This window comes from Cupressus sempervirens, chromosome 8 (assembly GCF_028749045.1).
Source record: "Cupressus sempervirens isolate cs-2001-9-10 chromosome 8, ASM2874904v1, whole genome shotgun sequence".
Classification (NCBI taxonomy): domain Eukaryota; kingdom Viridiplantae; phylum Streptophyta; class Pinopsida; order Cupressales; family Cupressaceae; genus Cupressus; species Cupressus sempervirens.
The window spans coordinates 643,866,514-643,892,766 of record NC_143125.1 but is presented as its reverse complement, the minus strand read 5'-3'; positions in this window follow the sequence as shown (position 1 = coordinate 643,892,766).

Here is a 26,253-nt window from a genome sequence, read left to right as displayed (position 1 = left end):
TTTAGCAGATTCTTCAAGTAGATAATAGGATAGTTGATGCCATGGCTACTCTGGCTTCCATGTTCTAGATGATTGAAAATTACTTCTGACATGATTTCCTGGTGCAAACATTACCCTACCCTACTTACAACTCCCCTAACTCCTAGATGATTTGTTCTATCACATGGTATGAATAATCTCACTATAATCACATCTACTTGTACCTTCATGTCTACACTATTATGGAAACTCTAACCTAGAATAAAAAATGTCACCTTATCTAGAATACTTCACGATATGTCATCATAGCTTATAACTTGTACAGAAGGTATTTGGAATATATTCCTTAGGTGTCTAGAATATAAAGAATAAAAACATGTATTAGTTGAGATACATTAAGACATTTGTGGGTCCCACTCAAATGGCCTAACACCACTAGAAATAGAAAAAGAAGTTGTCTATTGTGCTAAATCATTAAAATAGTGCAAAATTTATAGAAATTTGATCCACTATCCAGCTAGGGAGCTGATTTTGTTCATCACATTATGGGCATTTGAAAAATTGGGCTTTGATGTAGTGGACTAGATTCAAATATCTTCTTTGAAAGGACATAATTTTATCATCACTACTACATTATACTTTATAAAGTAGGTAGAGATAGTACCTCTTACTAAAGTCACTAGGAAAATTATATATATGTTCATTCTAAACTACATCATCTATAGGTATGGTGTACCCTTCTTAATCATCACTAAAAGTGTGAGGCAGTTCAAAAATAAGGAACTTGAAGAGCTATGTTCCAAGTTCAAATTCACACAAAATTGATCTTCCATCTACTACCCCAAGGATAATGGACAAGTAAAGGCATTAAATAAGGCTATCTATAAAATCCTACAACAAAGAGTAACAAATTTGGAAGGGACTGACACCTTCAAACTAATCCAGCTCTATGGGCCTACGAAATGAGCATTAGAACACCTTTTGGGAAAATGCTTGTTGACACAAAAGTTTGCACCCTCTCCTAAAGTTTTTACCTAAAAGAAACCTCATGTAACATGGAAACAATCTTGAAAGTGTTGGACTTTACAATTAGAGATTGAGTTTCTAGAGAAGTTTAGTTTCCTTACTATTAAAGTGCACCTAACTACTTCTTGAGAGAAAAAGGGAGAAGGAATGCGTGAAAATAAAACTACCTAATCTAATCTAGAGGGGTGATACAAAAAAATAGTATGTTTGATCTTATCTCTACCTACGAATGTACAATTCATCAATATAATATAAAAATAAATAAGTTCAATCCTTGCTTTAATTCAACAACCACATGTAGATTAGAGAGCCAATGAAACACTATAAGGAATAAATTTTTCTCTATATCATTCAAGGATAAATAGATACAATAGAAAAATTGGAGAATGGAAGAAATACATTAACAAAAGGCAAGAGAGTATTTCACAATATATTAATGAAGGAAGATGTTTAGTACAAAGGTATACTCATTCAAAGGAAAAAGTAAATTATAGTGGTAGAGCATGCAATCAACTGCTATATAATCAAAGAAAAGACCAACCCTTGGAGGGATTACAATAATTTATTTTATAGTTCAAGAATAACTAAAAAACTTATTCCTTAAGCCAAGCTCAACTACTACCATTGAATTACCAGAGAAAAATCACTTCTAATCTAAATAATATTTGATCGAGTGCATGCCCATATGAAAAATATCACATCTTTCACACTAATTCTAACCTTGAAGAGATAAAAACAATGCTCATAACTACATAGCTAGCTAGAAAGTTAACTCAAAGTGATGGAGTGTCCTCTATATGAAACAAGGATGGAGATCATAAAAAAGTAGTTGAAAATGATTAGGGAATTGGTTTTCCATTAAAGAAATTCTATTTATAGTATTTTTGATATGCCAAATCAGATTTGTCAACTAAAGTCAATCATCTAAATTGCCACATGGGCCAATTCACTCGAAGTGTTTTGCCACCCTACCATCTACCTTAGTTTGTAGCTTCATGACTCATCTTATCTATTAACTATTTGTCCTCATGGAACTACAAAACCTTCATGTTTTATGTCAATCACTACTTCAAAACCCTTTGTTGTTTTAGCCCATTGAACATTGCAACCTTGCAAACATCATAAAATAAGGCTTCTCTCAACCTCACCAGAGTTAGAGGTTGTCTCTTCCTTAACCATGTAAAGATGAGAATTTAGATCTCTTGCCTTTGTCACCCTTACATAGCTTATTTCTTTCTTGACATCAAATTTTTGTGACCCTGTGAAGACTTCCCTCTTGACTGTCTAATGATCTGATGCAACTTTGCAACCATTTGACATAACTACAAATCATACCTTTTGAAACTGTGATGCCCTCTAAAACTAACTATTTTCCTTTGATCACAAATTTTCCACTTAATTCTTCTATTGACTATATTGACCTACAAAGTTGTGAAAACAACTCATAACTGATAATCACACCATCACAACCTTTTCTATCCTTTTCAACTAACTATTGAGACATTTCAATTAACCTTCAAATTAACTATGTGCATCATCATAGCCACTTGCAACTTCCTATCCTTTAAACTAGAGATGTTGCAAAAGTCACATAGAGTTAACATTTACTAGTAAATTGCAACCTCACAGCCAAAAATATTAACCATTATTTAACCTTATGAATGAGCGATAAAAGCATTTCACATCATCACAACTCAAACCTTGGTGAATCCTTAACCAAGTGTGATGATGTGAAATTATTTAATCTGACCATAGCTATTGGTGTTTGCACCATTGCAACTTAAATCATTGAATCTCATTTCAATGGAATCACATTGATTATATTGATTTTCTTTTATTTGGCAAGATATCCTTTGAAAGCTTATTTCCTTAACTTCTAATTGGCCTTGCCATGATGCGATGAAGATCTGAGAAGAATCAAGCCCACCAGGACATGTGTCTACTCATCACTCATTGACAACCTAAACCTGAGGTTTAATATTTAACCCTATGATGAAGTGACGAAAGGCATTTCACCACTTTGTAGTTTGAACTATGATTATCTCTTAACTCTTTTTTACTGAGAAAACAAGTAAAGGTCTCAACATCACTACTTTGACCTAGGGTTAACCTTAACTACATGCAATGATACAAGAATACTAAAATGGAGCATTATGGTTAGCTTTCATAGTGTCACAACTTAAACATTGAAGCCTTTTGACTGGAATGAAATCAGTTGAAATTGAGATACATTTATAATTGGCCATGCCTTCAAAACTAACACTTTTCATAATGTGAATCACTTCCATGATGACTATCATCATCATTACAACTTCACAACCTAAATATCTAACTCCACCCTTAACCCTTGAAAAGTAGTCAAGTGACTTAGGGGTACACATGTATAAGAATTTTTTTTCATATTTTCCTATTATGTTTGCATGGTGAAAGATGTTTGAATGGTCAAACTTGAATGTTGGTATGAATTTTACCCTAAAAGTTCAAATTTTATGGGGCAAAATAACTAACATTTATGGTGACTTAGAGGGGATGCTTTCCTACTAAGCATGGACTAGTGGCCTTAAGAAATCCATTGGGCTATAGAGTCACAAAAATGATCCTAATCTATATTTCATCTGACTCTACAACCCTAGCAATTTTTCCTCCTCTGCAACTATACAAACTTCCAAAAATTAATATTGCTCTATATTTCATCTAACTCTAGAACCCTAGCAACTTTTCCTTCTCTGCAACTGCAAAAACCTCAAAAAAATCTTCTATCTCTAGAGAAACATATTGTGCTCATACACTTCTTGGAAAACAAGAAAAAAAAATTGCAAAAATACCTACTCTAACATGTACAAATATTTACAAAGAAAATAAGTCAAAGAAATCCATTGACTGGCTTGTTGAAGTAACTTCCCTTCTTTTTTACTTTGGAATGCTTGACATGTTTAAGCATTATCCTCTTATCATCACATAGTCAATTGTAATACTACACTTCATGGGGACCTGATACAAAAGGTGGCTCACTCTATTGATCATATCTTTTACTATGATAAATTCAATCATCCTTCATGTCCTTGAAGACAAAACCATCATGACCAAATCCTTGAGAGAACAAAACTTCCTTTAATTTCTCTATCTATTCTTGCTTCTCAAACAATTTAACTAGTGTTGACCTAGGTAGGACCTCCTCATTTTTAGCTACAAAGGTAGAGAACTTATTAGAAAGAATGGCTACAATATCATCCTTTTCATGTACCAACCTAATTTTCTACCCTTGCTATTATTTCATACTTTGGATGAGAGTGTGAATAACAACATCTTGTTCATGGATAACATAGACCCTTGGCTCAACTTGATCCATGTGCCTAGATAGATTCAAGTGATCTTCCTCCCTATCAAAGAGAGTACAATTCATGTCTATAGGGTCAATCATGTAAGGCTCAACATGATTAGTATTGAATGCCTCTGCCATGATGAAGATCTTTGTGCCATTTCTAGCTCTAAAAAACATTTGGGACCAATCACTAGCAATACACCCACCACTAATCTTAGCAATGAAATCTATGGATAAGCAAATGGCAGAGTGTATAGGGAAATCTATAATAGTGATATCGTACAACATAGTGTAGCCAGGACATGTATTTAGGTCTACTTTTAAATCTCTGAATACCCCTTCTATTCTACAAGAACTACCATCCATTTGAACATGCCCATTAGTCATAGGCTCATACTTTATGCAAAGCTGATCATTAATCCTCTTAGGCATGACTGAGGTGCTAGTAATAGAGTCTATCATGCAATTATGAACTATTTTATCTCCTTTGACTAAAGAGATGTAAAAGGGAGGAGGCTCCATTTTCTTATGTTGATTTTTCTCCTTGTGGGGGTGTGAATGGAAGGCTGAGTTTGAAGGTCCACTTTTCATTCAAATAGGAATAGCCTTAGATTCCTCCAAATTCTTGCAACCTTGTCCATTATTATAATTTTGAACTAGTGTAGATGCCTTGTTTGCTATCATTGGGTCCATGGAATGACTAGTTGTAGCACTATTATTCTCTTAACTCCTACCACCAAAATTCTACTTACTAAGAATAACATAAGAATCAACCCCCTTGTGTTTGAGCTTTATATGCAATATTAGGATGGTTTATATCATACTACTATCCCAAAGTTGTTGGTTCCTCTTATATAGTCAAGGCCTAAGAAAATGCACATTGATCATTAGATTGATGACCATGCATATATCCTTGTTTTTATTGAGATAAATTATTCCAATGAAAAATTACCTATGACTAAATTGGGGATGCATAGGGCACATTATTGAAAGATTTATTCTAGATCCATGGAGCCCACCCTTGATGTACTGGCCTATTTGACTATAAATTCTGATTGCAAGGCTGAGGGGCCTCACAATTTGAGATTGTTGTCTTTTGAGATTTGTCACCTCATCCCCAAGTTTATGGATTAATAAATTTTATTGAGGAAGTGTATATGTAGGATCATGGTCAACCAAAGTATGCTTTTAAATGGCAATAACAAATTAGAAAATCAAGGTTATGTCAACTTGATGTGCAATTTTCTACTTGTTATTAACTTTATATCAAAAAATTGAGAGAAAAGAATCTCTAGAAAATTGAATCTAGTTTCTAAAATTTTGGGACTTATCTCAAAAAAAAAAAAATTGATTGGTCAAAATTTTGAATTTTAATGCAATATTACAAAAATTTTAGAACAAAAATAAGAAGTACACATATGTCTGACCACCTTAATCAAAATCAAATGATAATATTTTTTAATATTATTCGAGATATAAGTAGTAGACTCATGCCTAGATGTGACACATATTTTTGGGTATTATTATTCTAAATAAATAATAATTAATTAATTTTTGACTTTAGTATTTTTGGAATAAAAAATTCTCGTGTCTAACCACCTTAACTAATTCAAAACTTTTCAAAATTCAATTTTTCATTTTTTTTTCCCTTATAGCAGAAGAAACATAGAATGTGATGCATCTTTTAGATTTAAAAAATATTGTACCATTTGAAAGTTATAGTTGTTTTTCAAGTAGTGTGTTAGTTATCACTTTATACGTAACTCCATTAGAAAATAAGTAATAATTACTTAATAAATTCATAATTTGATAAACCTTACATTTATGGAAAGATAAGAACATTCTTAAGAAACCCTTCATTTCATCAAATTTTGGTGAAAAAAAGTCGTTAGCTAAATGTTTGAAGTAAAAAATCACATAAAAATAGGCCAAAAACACATTTTAAGGATGATTTTAAAGTTGACCATATAGGTTTGGTATCAAAAAATATAGTAGAACTTATAAAGATATTAATTTTTTCATTTAGTATCAAGGTGGGTGGGAAAAAAGTTGGAATAGATTTTGAAATGGTTTGAGATATTTCAGAATTATAGATTTTTTAGATCACCACTTTTTGGCACACCATGATCCTGCACATACCCTCAATAACCTATGTAGTTTCCAAGCTTTGGTCCTAAAACTTCCTATCTAAGCTTTGCATCATAGCATGCATCATGTTTTTCAACTATCCTAACTGATTCAAGGATGTGGAAGCTATTTGGGTTATAGCAAGAAGTTAGCATATAAATGCGATAGGAATAGGGGCTACTATAGGCTAGTTATTAGGCATATTAGGAAAGAAAGGCATTGGAGTCCTTGGAGCTAACTTCCCACCCTAAATCAAGATATTTTATTCTTTAATAGAAATTTTATATATAGCTAGTAAAATATCCCCTCCTATGGATTGTAAAGTGGTAGCAATCTCATCATTAAGAGCTCTAATGTAGTGCAAAAAGGCATTACCAAGAGTAGGCTTCATTGCAATAGGTATTCTATCCCATGTCTTTTGAAATCTATAGTTGAAGTATGTCATATATTAATGGGGTACTCTCTTGATTGTAGTTAGTTTCTCTAAGAGTGATAGATGATCACTATTGTCTTCAAAATGTTTGCATAGCCTTTCTCTAGCTCATCCCAATTATTAATATTGTTAAATAGCAATCCTCTATACCATTGTAAGGCTTCTCCCTTTAGAGGTGAAGCTAGAAATCTTATAGCAACATCATCTTCTATAATACCATGTATATTGTAGATATTCAAAATTTCTTGTATATGCTCTAAGGGAGAAATGGAGGTTTCACTAGTGAAATCAAGTAGAATTTTAAGAGTAGATATTGGGATATCATACCTTTGGTGTAATACAAGAGGACTCCCACCATTAAATGGTGAAAAAGCATGCACCCTAGGGAGGGTTATATGAATTTTTGATCTATTCAAATGAAAAGATTATACCCTAGGTTGTGATCTATCAACAAGAGTAGAGAAAGATCTTGAAAGTGTATGTACTGCTACTACAATCCTAACTGGTGATAGAGACAATTTATTTCTTTTTATTCTAGGATTAGACAATGAAAGCTCAATATATTGAAAAGTACCTCTAGAGGATGTGCTTGTTTGAGCTTTGGGAATGAATCATAATAATTCTAGTTTGAAAAGAAAGATGTAGAGATGGAGTGGCCAAGTGCTTGAATGTGAGGCTCTTGAAGGCTGAAATGCTAAGAGTAGCACTATCTTCTTTGCATAGATTTGAAGTTATTTTCTTTGAAATTAGTGAACTATTAGACTTAAGAAATGTTTCAATTATGAGTCCCACTAGGTGTACCAAAAACTATTGACATGAAAGTTTGCATGCTCACCTAAAGTTTTTACCAAAAGGTAACATTGTGCAACATGGAGAAAATCTCAAAAGTGTCAGACTTTGCAATTAGAAATTGAGTCTCTAGAGAAGGCTAGCTTCCTTACTATCAAGTGCACCTAACTACTTCTTGAGAGGGAAAGGGAGAAGTAATGCATGAAAATAAAACTACCTAATTTAATCTAGAGGGTTGATACACCAAAATAGTATGTTCGATCTTATTTATTCCTAATATTGCACAATTCATTAGTATAATCTCAAAATACACAAGTCCAATCCTTGATTTAACTCAAAAACCACATGTAGATCTGAGAGCCAATGAAACACTATAAGGAAGAAACTTCACTCTATATCATTCAAGGCCAAATAGATAAAACATACAACTTGGAGAATAGAAGCAATACATTAAGGAAAGAGAGTATTGCACAATATATTAATGAAGGAAGAGGTATAGTAGAGACATATATTTATTCAAAGGAGAAAGGAAATTATAGTAGTAGAGCATGTAATCAAATACTATAGAATCAAAGAAAAGGCTAAGCCTTGGAGGGATTACAAACTTTCTTTTATAGTTCAAGCATAACTAAGAATCTTCTTCCTTAAGCCAAGCTCAACCACTACCATTAAATTCCCAGTGAACAACCACTACCAATCCAAAGAAGATTTGATCAAGTGTGTTCCCATACATAGAAAATCATGTCTTCCATATTAATTTTGACCTTGAAGAGACAAAAACAATGGTCATATCTACATATCTATCTAGAAAGAAAACTCATAGAAGTGATGGAGTGTTCTTTGTATCAAACAAGCATGGAGAACAATTAAAAGTAGTTGTAGATGATTAGGGAATTAGTTCTCCATTAAAGATCTTCTCTTTATAGTATTCTCTATGTGCCAAATCAATCAAATCAGATTTTCAATTGAAGTCAATCATCTAACCTACCATGTGGCCCAATGCCCTTGAAGTGCCTCACCACCCTGCTAGTTGCCTTAGTTTACATCTCCACCACTCATCTTATCTATTAACTATTTGTACTCATGGAACTATGAAACCTTTATGTTTTATGTCAATAGCTACTTTAAATCCCTTTTTAATTTTAGCCCCTTGAATGTTGAAACCTTGTAAACATCATAGAATAAGCCTTCTCATGACCTCACTTCAATTAGAGCATATCTCTTCATTAATTGTACAAAGATTTGAAGTCATGTCTCATTTCTTTTTTGCCCTTTCATATCTTATTTATTTCTTGGCATCCAATGTCTATGATCCTATGAAGTCTGGCCTCTTGATTGCCTGATGATCTATTGCAACTTCACAAACATTTGACATAATTATAAATCATACCTTATGAAGCTATGATGCCCTCTAAAGATAACTATTTTTCTTTGATCGCCTCTTTGCCACTTAATTCTTCCACTGACTATATTGACTTATGAAGCTATGAAAACAACTCATAGCTACTAATCACACCATCACAACCCTTTGCCATCCTTTTCAACTAACTACTACAATGTTGTGATTTGCATGGTGATTTTGCAAAATCTATCTAGAGTTAACATTTAAGTTTTTTTGCAACCTCACAGCAAAAAATATTAACCATTATCTAACCTTGTGAATGCGTGATCAAATACTTTTGCATCATCTTCACTCAAACCCTAGTCAATCCTTAACCAAGTGTGATAGTGCAAAAGCATTAAATTTGGCCACAACTATTGACTATAACACCATCACAACTTAAATCACTAAATCTCATTTCGGTGGAATCACATTGATTGAATTTATTTGCCTTCATTTGACAAGGCATCCTTCAAAAAAATTGATTTTCTTAATAGCTAACTAGCCTTGTGATGATGTGATAAAGATCTAAGAAGAATCGAGCTCACCAAGACATGTGTTTGATCATCACTCATTTGCAACCTCAACTTGAGGTTTAGCATTTAACCCTATGATGAAGAGACCAAAGACATTTTGCCACTTCTTAATCCGAACTATGGTTATCTCTTAACCCTTTGTGATTGAGTAGATAAGTAAAGGTCACAACATCACCACTCTAACCTAGGGTTAATCTTAACTATGAGTGATGATTTGAGAACACTAAAATAGACCATTTTGGTTACCTTTCATAGAGTCCCAACTTGAACATTGAAGCCTTTCGATTGGAATGAAATTGATTGAAGCTGAGATGCATTTATAACTAACAATTCCTTCAAAACTTAACCTTTTGATGATGTAAATAATTGTCAAACTAAGTGTCATCATCATCACCATAACTTCACAAACTAAATATCTAACTATACCCTTAACCATTATGATCATGTGAACATGGGCTTTCACATCCTCACAACCACAACCTAGAGTTAACCTTAACTAGTTGTGAACATGTGAAACCCTCTCAAACTGACTACTTCTTTCCTTTTACATCATCAGAACCTTAACTATGCAGTCTCCCTTAATTGATGTGAAGATGCACACACTCTTTAGATGACCATTTTGCATCATTGCACCCCTGCAATAGTTAGTGATATAAAATGAAGTAATGTTGAGAAAGAATTTTTTTTTGCAACATTGCAACTTGAACATTTCAAAAGGTGCTACGTTATAATATGAAAAGTAGTCAAGAGACTTAGGGGTATAGATGTATAAGAAATTTTTTCATATTTCCTTGTTAAGTTTGCATGACAAGATATGTTTGAATGGTCAAACTTGAATGTTGGTCATGGCTGTCACCCTAAAAATTCAAATTTTGGGAGGGGGAAAAATTGGCTAACAATCCCCTTTGTTTTGGTATATGGAATAGATGTTATGCTTCCAATTGAGGTCAAGATTCCTACTCTTTGAGTCTCTCTAAGAGTCATCATCATTGATGATGACTATTGAATATCTCAATTATAAGAGCTGCAACTACTAGATGAATGTCAAAAAGTGTCCTTTGATCATCTAAGAGATTATCAAAAGTGTATGTCTAATAACTATAAAAAGAAAGTTAAACCATGCAAATTCTAAGTTAGTGATCTTATTCTAAAATAAAACCTAAAGAATTAACAACACTAGGTACTAAAGGGTAAGTTTGAGCCAAGTTGGCTTGGTCCATACATCATCAGTACAATATTTGGATTAGACACTTATCAACTCTTGAATATTGAAGGAGAACTACTCAAGGACCAAATCAACACTTGTAAGGAAACTCAGGTGTGGAAACAACTTCCTTCACTAATCCCTTAAGGAAAGTATTGTACGAATTCCTATTAAATCCTTACAATTTCAGCTTTGATATTTTCTAAACAATAATATTATAGTCAACCATGAATATAGAAAATAGATAGAGAAAGAAAATACAACAACACAAAGACATGCAAGTGGGGAAAATCTTTTTGCTAAAACAACCCAATCCCTACAAGACTTGCATAATGTATTATCTTCAACACAAAGGGTATAACACACTTGCAATGCAAGTTCTTTCAAAACATGGAAGACTAATCCAGTAGAGACATATCATACCAACAATATACATTCACTCTCACCTATGTGAAAACCTAAAAATTCTTATATCATGCACTTTCCATTTTAGGGAAACTTCTAAAGAACAATCATATTAGGGTTTTACAATTCTCCAAAAAAGTAGGAACCCAATTTGTTTTTTTGGTTGATGTAGGAACCATGTGCACTAGATGGAGACTCGAATGTATAGTACTCAATGATAAATCACCACATGTCTTCATGTTTTCACCCGTCATCATATCTCCCAAAGATAGCTCTTACACATCATAGAAATTAGTCATAACCATTTCAACCATGATCTCCTTACACACAATTCAAGATGACAACACATACAAGTGGAGTGACATATCAACATGCCAACTAGTATTGTACACTCATAGTTAATTACATTATTTACAAAAAATAAATTTACAAAAAAAATAATAAGAATAGGAATTATTCAAGGTTGAGACACCTTATTCCTAACATTCTCGAACTTGTTGAACACCTTGTAAGAGCAACATGAACTAACCTCTATAGGCCAAAAGGCCCATAGACTCTGAACACCATCTAAACTTCTTTGTGCCCACTAGTTTTGTCAATTCATTTGCAACATTCTTTATAGCATCTACCTTCTCCTAATTTACCTTTCCATCTTCCACCATATCTCTCACAAAGTGAACCTATACATCAATGTGCTTCATTCTAGCATGGAAGTTGGATTCTTTGCAAGGCAAATAACACTCTAACTGTCACACCAAATAGAATGAGTAGAAGCCATGTACTCAAACTCTATAGTGGAAAAAGCAACTACAAGTCATCACTTACTCATCCAATTGATGGCACCACCAAATATAGTGAACACATAAGCACTGGTGGATCTCCTACTCTCAATATCACCTACCCAATTTGAATCCATAAACCCATGAATAAAAATTGAATACAAAGCTCTAGAAGAGTCACCATAATAACAAATGGAGTAATCTGATGTACCCCTCAAATATATGAACACTTGTTTAACTGCTTCCCAATGTACCCATCCAAGATTTGCCGTAAATTGGCTCAAAACTGCCACTACTTGGGAAATGTTTGGTCTAGTATGGACCATAACATACATAAGACTACCAACTACACTAGAATAAGGTACTCTACTCATGTCCTCCACCTCACTACGAATTTTTAGACAATCATCTATATATAACTTTGTTCCTATAGAAATAGCAATGCACAATGGTCTACAATCTTCCATGCTGAACCTGTTCAACACAAAATTCACATACTTACTCTGAATCAACCAAAGTTTTTTGTTAGATTTATCTCTATTGATTTCCATACCCAAGATGTACCTTGCTGCCCCAAGATATTTCATCTCAAACTATGCTAACAATAGAGATTTAAAATAAAAAATCATACTCTTACCCTTCTTAAACAACAACATATCATCAACATACAATGCAACAATAAGAAGATGATCATTTTCAACTTTGAAATAAACACAATGATCTGATTTTGATGTTTACCTTTAACAATGTAGTGCTTAGGTTGTGACATATAGATCTCTTCCTCCAAATCACCATGGAGGAAAGTTGTCTTCACATCCATCTATTCTATCTCTAAATCATATGATGTAGCAAGAGATAATAGAAATATAATGGTTGTCAAATTTGCAATAGGAGATAATATTTCACCATAATCTATTCCCTCTACCTGTGGGTAACCCTTCACAACCAATCTAGCTTTGTACCTTTCAACACTGCCATCTGCACAAAATTTCTTCTTGAACACCCATTTTCTACCAATAGGTTTACATCCTTTACGCAAAAGTACTAGGTCCCAAGTTTTGTTTTTATCCAATCAAGCCATCTCATCATCCATTGCCTCAATCCAAGAACCTACATCTTCCATATCCAAAGCCACTTTCATAGATCTAGGCTCATTAGTGTTAGTAATCAAGGCAAAAGCATAATTGGAATCTAACATAGAATAACCAAACCTTTCTAGTTGCTTTCTTACTTTCATGGATCACCTCTAGGTCTGAGTTTGAGTTTGTTCTTCCTCTTCTTCTAAAATATTAGAGCTACTAGAGCTCTCCTCATCATTTGACCCAATATGGTCTTTTTGTTTAGTCTTCTTAGGGGTAGGAGGCAACTAAACAATATCTTCTTTCTTTTCTTTTTCACCTAGTTGTAGCACAATAGGGGAAGATTTTAGCTCTCTAAAAATAGCATTTCTACTATACAACACCTTACCATTGATAGGGTCCCAAAGATTTTATCCTTTCACACCAACATTATATCTTATGAAAATACATTTGACATCTTTATTTTTCAACTTAGATCTTTTCTGCTTTGGAACATGTGCATAAGCTTTGCAAACAAAAACATGAAGATGTGAAATTGAAGACTTCATACTAGATCACAACTCCATGGATGTCTTACCAACAAGGTCTGATGTATGAGATATATTAAGCAGAGTGCAAAACCTTTATTCAAGACTAGCTCCACTAAGCATACTCCTAGGCTTCTCCATCAGTGTCCTATTCATTCTTTCTGCAACTACATTTTTCTGTGGGGTATAAGGAGTTGTGTTATGCATCTTGATAACTCATTCTTTATATAATTGTTTGAACCTTGCTAAGAAAAACTCACCACCATTGTTAGTTCTCACACACTTCATCTTCTTACTAGTCTAATTCTCTACAAAAACTTTAAATTCCTTGAACCAACTAAAGACTTGTGTCTTAATTTTAAGGAAATAAATCCATGTCCTTCTACTATAATCATCTTTGAGAGATACAAAAAATATAGACCTAGAGATTGAAGGAACTTTTATAGGACCAAATACATCAAAAGATTTGTGAGAACTAGAGTAAAATTGAATACAATTTTTTTTACCATAGACACAATGTTCATAGAAGTCAAACTCAAGATTACAATCATTTAACTCCTCAATGATGTTCTTGTTTTTTAGGGTTCTAAGACCCTTCTCACCAATGTGGCCAAATCTTGTATGCCACAACATTGTCTTTTCTATAGGAAGCTTTCCTTCCTGTGTGTTTGTACCCTTAGGTACACATGTTGCACTACCTCAAAATTAATAACCACAGTCTTCTTTACTCCTCATATAGATGGTGGGGATAAAGTGATACCTTATCTCTTCTTTGAAATAGAATAACTATTGCACTAAGATATGCATTCATCAAGCTAAAACAAAGTACCTCTTCTATTACTGTTAGCAAGCACTATAACTCCTCTCATCATCTTGCATCTATCTTTAGAAAAAACAACTTGTGTGCCTACATTATTTAGCATACTTACAAATAATAGATCTCATGCCAAACTAGGGATGTGCATTACCCCATTGATCCCCTTTACTTGTCTAGTATGGAATTTGATAGTGACCCATCCTCACCCAACTATCTTTAGGTGAGAATCATCACCCAAGTACACCTTTCCACCATAAAAAAACTACATACTTTAAGAACTAGCTTCAATGATAGGTCATGTGGAAAGAAGCACCTAAGTCTATCAACCACACATCATCAGATGCATGTGCTTCCAAGGCTATAATGAAAGCATCACCATCTTCTTGAGATTTTTTTGAACTTGAATCTTAGACCTTCTTCTTCTTCTTAGGCTATTTACTATCTTTACGAAAGGTCCCAATCTTATCATAGTTCTAGCATTTTGCCCTGGACTTTCTAGGAGTTTTTGATTTTCTATGGGATTTGGATCTACCCTTTCTAGAATTTTTATCATTTTTCTTCCCTCTGACATTGGATCTACCACAAACAACAAGAGTTTCCTTATAATAGTAAATTTGGACCTAGTTTTTGACCAATTTTGGTGGAATTTTGACCAAGGTTTATCATTATTTTTCTCATCAAAATTTCAATCAAATTGTAGGCTGGTCAAAATTTCAATGAAAAATTTCAAATTGGTTGAAATTTTGACAAATGTATTTGTCAAAAATTTGATCAACCTAGAATTTGGTCAAAATTTTGACAAGAAAAATAGCAATGAATCGTGGTAAAAAATTGGGTCCAAATGTACTAGTGTTAGTTGAATCTGAAGATTTTCTATGCATGTCCTTAGATAATAGTGAAGACACCACAACATCAATTTTGAATGTGACTAAAGTATTTCCAAGAGCCATCACAAGATGGTCTCATGAATCAAATAAGGAACATAATAGGGTCATACATTGATCTTGCTCCTCTACCTTGACACTAGATGATATCAATAATACAATTAGTAAACTAAAATAATTTAGATGATCTAGAAAAGATCCTCCTTCCTCCGTTCTTAGAGAATACAACTTCTTCCTAAGGAACAAAATATTCACTATAGATTTGGCCTAATTTATAGACCCAAGCTATGTCCACAAACTGTTTGTGGTCTTCTCATCAAGGACATTCAGGAGAACTAAATCAGCTTGATAGAGTTTAATGAGACCCTTAGCTTTTTGATCCTTGAGTTCCCAATCTACTAAAGATATTTCTATAGACCTCATATTAATTGAAGCCACATCCCATAGATCATGATCTTCAAGAAATTCTTCCATGTTGAGTTTCCACAACTCAAAATTACTATAATTAAATTTCCCCATTTTTTTTTCCATATGATGAACTAGCCATCTCAATCTCCAAATAAGATTCAAAATGGCCTACACAAAACTCCCACTCAACTAGGAGCAAAATTTGATCAAGATCTGATACCACTTGTAAGGAAACTCAAGTGCATAAATATATTTGTACACTAATCCCTTAAGGAAAGTGTTGTGCAAATTCCTATTAAATTCTTACAATTTTAGATTCAATATTATGCAAACAGTAATATTGTAGTCAACCATGGATATAGAAAATAGATAAAGAAAGAAAATACATAAGCACAAAGATATTCTAGTGGGGAAAAACCTTTTACTAAAACAACCCCACCCCTCCAAAACCTACATAATGTATTATCTTCAACACAAAGGCTACAACACACTTGTAATGCAAGTTCTTTCAAGACATGGAAGATTAATCTAGTAGCAATGTATCATACCAATAATACACTTTTATTCTCATCTATCTACAACCATAAAAATTTTATATCATGCACTTTCCATTTTAGGGAAACTTCCAAAGAACAACCATATTAGGGTTTTACCATTCTCCAAAAAAGTAGGAACCCAATTTTTTTTTTTGGGCAATGCCCCAAACCACAAGAACTAGATGGAGACTCAACTATACAATACTCAATGGTCAATTGATACGTATCTTCACCCATCATCATATCTTCTAAAGATAGCCCTTGTGCATCGTAGGAATCCATCACAACTGTTTCAACCATGATCTCCTTACACACAATTTAAGAGACCGACACATAAAAGTGGAGTGACACATCAACATGCAACTAGACATTTACACTCACACTTAATTACATTATCTGCAAAAATAAATTTAAATTAATAATAATAATAAGAATTATCCAAGATTGAGACACCTTATTCCTTATAACACTCTTTGCCTAAAAGGATTTTACAACTAATATTCTTTGAAGCTCTGTGTACATAGCTAAATATCCTTTTAAAAAGTCTAAAACTTGTGAAAAGTCCTAAAAGTTTTTTGTTGCCATGGTTAAAACCTTGTAATATGTGCCTTGATAATACCAAAGAAACAAAAATTAAATTAAAAAATACAAAAGAATGAAAATAGAGAAAACAAGAAAAAGTGTCATCGATGAATACTTGGAAAATAAAGTATCATGGTAGAAAGAATGAATCTCTTCCAAAAGGGTGAAAACTTGATAAAAAAACCTCTTGTTTCAAATGTTCCATCTATCAACACACCTCTTAGCTCTTGTATAATTTTTATTTTCCCTCTGCAATTTCATACTTTAGTTTGTTAGACTTGATTGTGAATAACTCTCAAACATCTTCAAGACACTTCTCATACCTACATGGATTGAAACTAGTTGTAGTTTAGGTAAAACCCACTTGGTCTAGGAGGAATGTCCTATACTCTTAGAGAGTCTCTTGTGTGTCAATAAATTTCTGTCCTAAGTTGATTCCATCCTACCATCACCCTACTGCTAAGGATATTTCTCACAAACACCCAGAACTTCAAACATGACTTTAATCCATCGATATTGAAATTGAAAACTAAAAACTAAAGTTATTTGAGCTATTCTAAGATTTTTTTTGTGTGCTTTTTTTCTTTTTAGTTTACATTCCCCTTTGAAAAACTTTTGTATGTCTATCTCAACTAGAGGTGTATGAACTGGAGGTATGATCTTTTCTTTTTTTCTTTCTTTCTACTTTAGTTCCAATGATCTAAAGGATCCAAATAAAAGGGGTGTCCACTATAAGATCCTCTATCTCATGTTACCTGGCTTGCTATAACCTAACTCATTTTATATGGAAACTTTGGTTTGGTTGGTTGTTTTCCTTATCCGTTTGAGTGAACTCTCTTAGCTATTGTAACTATGTACACCTACCATGAGAAGTGAATGTAAGGGTCATTAAAGGTACATAAAACAAATTTTTGTCCTAGGTCATGGATGATCAAGGGTGTTGCAGGTAGAATACTTAAATTTTACTTAGTATGAGAAGGATCTCTTGCATGTCTAGTTTGCTTGTATGAAAGAAACATTATGGTCATCCTAGTGTTTATGTTTTTATGCTTATGTTCACTTTCTAAATCAACATGAAAAGATGCTCTAGTCATTCTAACTTCTCATTCCTTAATTCTTACATCTTATTCTGATAAAACTATGACAATTGCCATATTTGTTTTCTCTTGATAAAAATGTCAGTGTGAGTTATGTGATATTCTGTGGCCTTATCAAAAAATATCTGTGATGAATACTATATTGCAATGGTTCAATGACCAAGTCCTCAAATTACATTTAGTGTAGGTTTGCATCTCATTAGTAGACTTGCACTTTTGCAAGGTTTCTACTCATTTAGTTGCATCTAAAAAGATGATAGATATAAGATTCACCATATGCATCACATTTTTTTCACAACTACACAAGTGTTCAATCTCATACCCAATCTTCAAGAACTTAATTGAGTATTTATCATGAACAATGAACAAAAAAAGTTTCAGGAGATGTTAGTATGCATTCATTTTGCATGTACATGTGCATGAAAGAAACATTTGCATATATATCTACATCTCACATCACATACATGCACATCATACAAGAAAAAGCATCTCATTTCGCATCCATCTCATAAGAAAAGAAACATAAATCATAAATTATACATCTACATCCCATTTACTACATCTTCATACATATACATCTCATGTCATCCAAGCTAGGTTTCCATAAATCCATAACATTTGCATGATCAAAGTATATTTAACATCTAGGATACATCTCATGTAACATGTTAAGATATTAAAAATGATCACACACACACACACACACACACACATGTAATAATTCTACATCATACATGTCATGATATGCATCAAAGTATGATAAGGGAGATGTAATGTAGCTCTATATCTCCCCCTCATCTCTCCTGGAGGTGGAGAAGGAGGTGCAATTGGTATTTGTGGAGGAGATGCTTCTCTATCAGAAGATCTAACATAGTCAGAATACCTCACCATGTATGTCTCAATGGGCACTAGCATTGCATAAGCTATATAATAATAATGTGCTCTTAGTAACTAATGTCAAGCCTCATATCATGCCTATCATTGACATAGGCAAGAGGATGAATAACTAGGGCCAAAGGCTCACCCAACTAGCCAAACCACCCTACAAGAGTTAACACAACAGAAACAAAAACAAAGAACAACAACCAAAAGAGGAAGAAGAGTGAATCACTTTTATTGATTCATCAAGATATCTTCATACATGCCCAGCTATAAGGCCTTCTTGGTTATGACCAATTAAAAATGCTTTCACATTCAAAGATCCAACTGCAAATTCACACTTTCAGTTCTACTCTCTAATCTTCTTCCAAAAAACTTCTTCTCCCCAAAAACTTGCCTAAATCTAAGCCTAAATACTCTATATATACTTGCCAAAATGGCTTACAAAACATTCTAGAACATAGAGAAGCCACAAGTCATCTCTCAGCAAATATAACTACCTATACCAAAATTAAATGTGAGCAAAGTCGGCCCAAATAGGAACCAGACACAGATTACTTGGCAAAAGAAAGCTTTCCAAAAATAGCACTCAACATACACTAGGTAACTTGGCACATGAAGAGTGCTATGGTAACTCGGCACATGAAGGAATGCTACAGTAACTCAGCACATGAAGAGTGCTAGAGTAACTCGGCACATTAAGAGTGCTATAGTAACTCAACACATGAAGAGTGCTATAGTAACTCGGCACATGAAGAGTGCTACAGTAACTTGGCACATGAAGAGTGCCACAGTAACTTGACACATGAAGAGTGCCACAGTAACTTGGCACATGAAAAGTGCTACAGTAACTTAGCACATGAAGAGTGCTATAGTAACTTGGCACATGAAGAGTGCTATAGTAACTTGACACATGAAGAGTGCTATAGTAACTTGACACATGAAGAGTGCTATAGTAACTCAACATCAACTATATAATGAACAAAAATGAGCAGGATAACAAGCCAACCCAAGATGTTCCTGCATTAGACAATCCAGGTTGAAAGAGATGATTCTCTTGAATCATTGAGATGTAACAATCTGAGTGGAATCCAACTCAGATTGCAAAATCCATGAAGCATCTTCAATAGGCCTGTTCTTCCACTTTACCAAATATTCATTGTAATATTTTCCTCTTGTGCTCCTGCCAACTCTCTGATCCAATATTTGTTCAACTTCTTCAATCTACTTCTTAGGATAATCTTCTAATACAACAACTTCATCATTTGGCTCATGATACTTATACAGATCAACAATATTGAATATAAGAGATATATCCATGTCATCGGGTAACTCAACTTCATAAGCATTACCACTGTCAAACTTCTTCAAGATCTTACAAGGTTTAAATTTTTTCATCTTCAGCTTAATGTATGTTCCAATCAGGAATCTTCCTTTCTTTAGATGAACCATCACCTCATCACCAACTTGAAAATCATGGTATCTTCTAGACTGATCAACATTCTCCTTATACTTGTGATTGCTTTGTTCCAACCTCAACTTCACTTCCTTATGCATGGACTCTATAAAATCAGCAAATTTTTCTTCTACAACGCTTTTCTTTTCTTCACCAGCAACATCTCTCAAATCTAATATACCTCTAGGATGCATTCGAGTAATAATCTCAAAAGGTGTCTTCCCCGTACTCCTATTCATAGTATTGTTATATGAAAATTTAGCTTGTGCCAGTACCATCTCCCAATTACTTGGCTTATTCCCTACTAAACATCTTAGCAAATTTCCCAAGCTTCTATTCACAACCTCTGTATGTCCATCTGTTTGTGGATGGAATGTAGAACTGAACTTTAGCTCAGTACACAACTTTTTCGACAAATTCTTCCAAAAATAATCAACAAACTTACTATGTTTGTCTAAAATAATGTCTCTTGGTAATCCATGCAATCTCACAATCTCTTTAAAGAAAAGTTCAACAACATGCTCAACATCTGATGTCTTCTTACATGGTATAAAATGAGCCATCTTAGAAAATCTATCCACTACAACAAATATGGAATCATTTTCTTTCACTATTTTAGGCAATCCAAGAACAAAATCCATACTAATGTTAGTCCAAGGTTTCTCAGAAACAGTAATAGGTGTATACAAACCAATATTTTGACTCTCCCTTTGTAACTTGACAAACTCCACAACTCTTTACAAATTTCTGAACATCCTTATACATTTGTGGCCAATAATACTTCTCTTTTAGCAAACTCAATGTCTTATCAATTCCAAAATGTCTAGCTAATCCACCACTATGCTTTTCCTTAATCAAATTCAACCTCATAGGATTTCTAGAAATACACAACTAGATGCCTTTGAACAACATACCTTCTTGAATGAAATACTCATCATACTTACTTATGTGATCTGTCAGATTTGGTGCTATGCACTCTTTCCATGCCTTAGAAAAATAAAGTTCAGCATCATACAATTCTTTCATTTCATCAAAACCAAGAACTTCAACCTTCATTTCAGTCAACAAAGAACTTCTTCTACTCAATGCATTAGCAACTTTGTTAGTAACTCCACTCTTGTGCTTGATCAAAAATGTAAAACTCTGCAAATACTCAACCCACTTCATATGTCTTTGATTCAATTTATGTTGACTTCCCAAGTATTGTAAAGCTTTATGATCAGTATACAAAACAAACTCCTTAGGCATCAAATAATGTCTCCATTTCTTCAATGCTTGAACAATGGCATAAAATTCTTGATCATACACATAATATTTCCTTTTAGAATCATTCAACTTTTCACTAAAGAAAAAAATAGGCTTACCTTCTTGACTTAATATAGCTCCTATTGCATTACCACTTGCATCACATTCAACTTGAAATACATTGTTGAAATTAGGTAAAGCCAATATAGGTAATTTAGCAACCTTTTGTTTCAAAGTCTCAAAACTCTTATCAGCTCCATGTGTCAACTTGAATTCCTTTTTATCTCCCATCATTGTTTCAATCATAGCATTACAAACAACACTGAAATTCCTTATAAACTTTCTATAAAAACTAGCCAAACCATGAAATGATCTTACCTCACTCACATGCTCAGGTGTAGGCCATTCCAAAATTGCTTTAACCTTCTCAGGATCCATCTTCAAACCATCAGCTGAAATCACAAATCCCAAATACACAATCTCCTCTTGCATAAAAGAACACCTTTTCAGATTAATCAGCAACTTTTCCTTTTTCAACCTCTTCAATACTTGTCTAATATGCTCAAGATTTTCTTCCTTAGTCTTTCTGAATATCATAATATCATCCAAATAAAAAATCACAAATTTACCCAAGAATCTTTTTAGAACTTCATTCATCAACCTCATGAAAGTACTAGGTGCATTAGTCAAACCAAAAGGCATAACCAACCATTATTACAAACCATCTTTTGTCTGGAAAGCAATCTTCCATTCATCACCTTCTCTGATTCCGATATGATGATAGCCACTCTTCAAATCAATCTTGGTAAAATACTTTGCTCCACTCCAAGAATCCATTATGTCATCCATCCTCAGCATAAGAAACCTATATTTCACTATTATCTTGTTAATGACTTTGGAATTAGTACACATTCTCTATTCTCCATTCTTTTTAGGTGCTAATTGTAGACACCTAAAAACCTTTAGAAAATAAAGTATTTTTATTTTCTAAAAAATTCCTGATGACATCATCATTTATTAATTAATTATTTAATTAATTAATTAATTAATTCTTATGCCATTAAATCCCTTTATCTTAATTAAAAATATTTAATTAAGGAATCCCTCCCAAAAATGTTTAAATCTTATTTAAACATTATTTCCTTATTTATTAATTATTTAATTAATAAATTGACCAAAAAATCCAAAATAAATAAAAAATTTATTTTTTGCCCAAAATTTGGCCAATTTCCATAAGACCACTAACCTCTTCCAAAATCTTCTAATCCTTCTTTAATTTTGATTAAAGGCTAATCCCATCATTTCCTACCCCTAATCCCAACTCAAAATATTTAATTAAGATTAAATATTAATCCTCATGTTTATTAAAAATGTTTTAATAAATATCTCCTCAACCCAAACCCTTGAAATAAATAAAACTTTATTTATTTCCTAAAATCTAATTTATCCTCATCCTAAGAAGTTCTAGACTCTTCTAGAAAGTCTTCATCCTCATCTGAGGAAGTTCTAGACTATTCTAGAAAGTCTTTATCCTCATCCAAAGTCTAGAATCTTCTAGAAGATGTCTTTAAACCTAATCCTAATCCCCTCCTAACCTTGTCACATTCCCTAAACATGGGTTAAGGCTTACTAACCCAAGCCAAGGTTAACAAATATCTCCTCCTTCAACCACCCTCATTAAATGCCATCCACTTGCCTATCCCTAAGCTAATCCTAAACCATCCTAATCCATCCTCTAATCATTTGCATAATCCTAAGCAAGCTTAAAACCTTCCTAATCAAGCCCAAGTCGAAATTCCTCTCATCTCCTTCAAAATATCCCAACCATAAAACTTTATGAAGCCCACTAGGCCATAAATGACTCTTCCAAGACCTTTTATTGCTCTTACAAGCCACTATGAGGGTCTTTATGAAGATTTTATCCCTTGAGCCTCCTTTGTTGACTCATCCTTCCCCTTTCCTCCATCCTCTCACCCTGTGACATGTGTCACTCCCTGATTGGCTGCAAGGAAGCACAATCCATGTGCTCTCCTCTCATGCAATCTGAGCCCTCCATGAGCTTTTTCCCATCCTTGCATCTTAGCCCTCAATCTCTCAAGCCTCTTGCCTATAAATTGGATCCTTCCCCTTTGAAAAACAACACAATCCATGAAGTAAACTCATAATGCCATTTTAAGAAGTCATTTTACATCAAAACCATACACTCACACCCAATTTCCAACTCCATTTGAAGCCCTTTTTGAAGCATAAAGCTTGAGCATACATCCTATCTATTTAGACAAAGCTACTCAACAAGAGAGCTTCTCATTGAGAGAGCCCATTAATGGCTCATATTCTCAATTGAGAGCTCATCTTAGTCCATCTTGAATTTTATGAATTTTGTTTAGTTTGTAGAAGCTTTATTTAAATTTGGTTTCTATTAGCATACTAACATTGCTCATATACATTTTGGCATGCCTGGTGGGACCCCACATGGGTCATCTTCATTAGCTTTTTAAGTCAAGTTTTGTATGTCATTTACTAATTTTGGCTAATTTTGCTTGTTTTTGTGATTGGTAGGATTGTATAAATTGGTTTTGTAGGTCCACATGAGCATGAAAAAGACAAAGGAACTCATAATCTATCTCATAGTGTTTGCAAATTTTTCAAGCTTATAGGTGGACAAAGAACTTGAAATTCTTCTTCCTCTTCTTGTCTATATTCTTCTTATTCCATCTACTTCTTCTTCTTCTTCTTGTGGGAGATCTTGGCTTTTTTTTTTTAAGGAAGCAAAATCATACACACTTCTTTTTAGTGTTTAAAATGAACCCTCAAATCATACTTAAATCTATTAAAAAATTAAAAATTTGCAAAAAAAAAAAAAAATCTTTTAACAAGTGAAACTAAACCAATCCAATCATTTGCATCCTTGCAACATCAAGGTTTTAGATGCATTCATGCAAAGTTAGGAACACTTCATTTTTGGGAATTTAAAAAGAACTTCAAGTTTCCATTTCAAAAGGTTCAAAATCAACACTAAGTGCACAGTAAAATCTAAATCAAACTCAAAGCATCAATCAAGGATAAAATGAACCTCATTTGCAAATATTTTAAAGTTCTTTTAAAAATCTCATGAAAACTAAGAGTCCTAAATGTTTGCCAAAATTTTTCCTAAAAGCTTTGTTATTTGTTCCAAACAAATGTCTTGTTGCAAAATCTTGAATGTTTCTTAGGTTTTTCATGCATCAAAACAATCAAGGAATATCATTTTTGGGCTTAAAATATGCAAACTAGAACACAAAATCTTGAATGAAAACCAAAGTCCACGGAGTCATTTTCACTTTTGAGTCCAAAACAATCTTGAATGATCTAAGGTTAAAACAAAGCACTTCAAAGTTCTTAAAACAACACACAAAATCTCAATCTTGAATGCTCAAAGGAAAAAACTTGAACATTTAATCACTTGTCTTTGAATGCATGTTGCTAAAATCACTCTTGAGTGCCATGGATTAAAATCAAGTTTATTTTTTATTTTTTATGAATGCATGATTAAAAAAAAAAATCCAATCTTGAATGCCATAGGTCAAATAATCATCTTTTGGGGCATAAAAAGAATCCACATTTTTGAAATCTTATAAGTTATAAAAACTAATAAAGACGCTTTGAGTAAGTTTGTAGTTGGACTCACCCTCTTTGATCACCCATCAATTTAACCATTGGTTCAAATCTCAGTGCCATCTATGGGGATGGGTCTACCTAAGAGGGTGTTAAGTGCTCCACAAAGATCAAACTCCACTCACTTGGGGTTTTAGTGGTTTTTCTAAGTTAGAAAATTTCTTGAATGTGCATTAATCTTGCTCACACTTCATTTGGTCATAAAAATTGGACAAATCTTCACGTGAAGGGCCTCTGGGCGCGCGCTTGGCAATCGAGTTTCACACATCTTTGTTTTGGGCTTAAAACAAACTCACAATCAATCTTGAATGCCTAACAATCAATGAACATTGCGTGGTTTGGATGCATTTTCAATGATGCTCGCATTTCTTATGTTGATGATCTCTCGACTTTCATTATGCTGACGATGCTTTCAAATTGGAATGAACATTGTATGCCATAATCACAAGTGTCTTCAATCATAGCTTACAAAATCTAAATCATCAATTGGAATAAACACGTGTCTTTTGAAGCCCAAGATCATGTATGTGGTCTTGTTTTACACTTTTTAGGAGGCCTACATGGGGATTTCATCACCCCTTGGGACGACCTCAACTCCAGCGTTCCGGTGGAGTATAAAAATCGGGAGGTGAATCCAAAGACACCTCTCTTGGAATCAAGATTTTGTCACTCGGGCTAAGCCTCAAGGAACTTTATACCTTTGAGAAGTGAAAGAGGAGAAGTGGGTTACCGCTCCTCTCGGCTGTGTGACATCTTTTTGGTTTCATCTATGGATTTGGGCCTCATGTACCTTGTGTACATCAAAGACTCCCTAGCTATAACATATTTCATCCTTGTAGAAAGCTTCCTAGGATGTTGGTGTGTTTGACATGCTTACTCCAAAATTTTGTCTGCTTGTTTGTTCATAGCTTTTGAATGAATGTTTGCCAACTTTGGTCAAAATCCCAAAAAAGTAGAAATCTCCCAGCTCAAGGCATACTTAGCATAGTCACTGCCTCATCAGAAAATCATCCAAGCTCCCTCGCTGCAACCGAATCTATCTAGTTCCTTGCTTTAGAACAATCCCAAATCCAAAGTCTCTCCAAATCATCCCTCCCAGCCAGCTAGC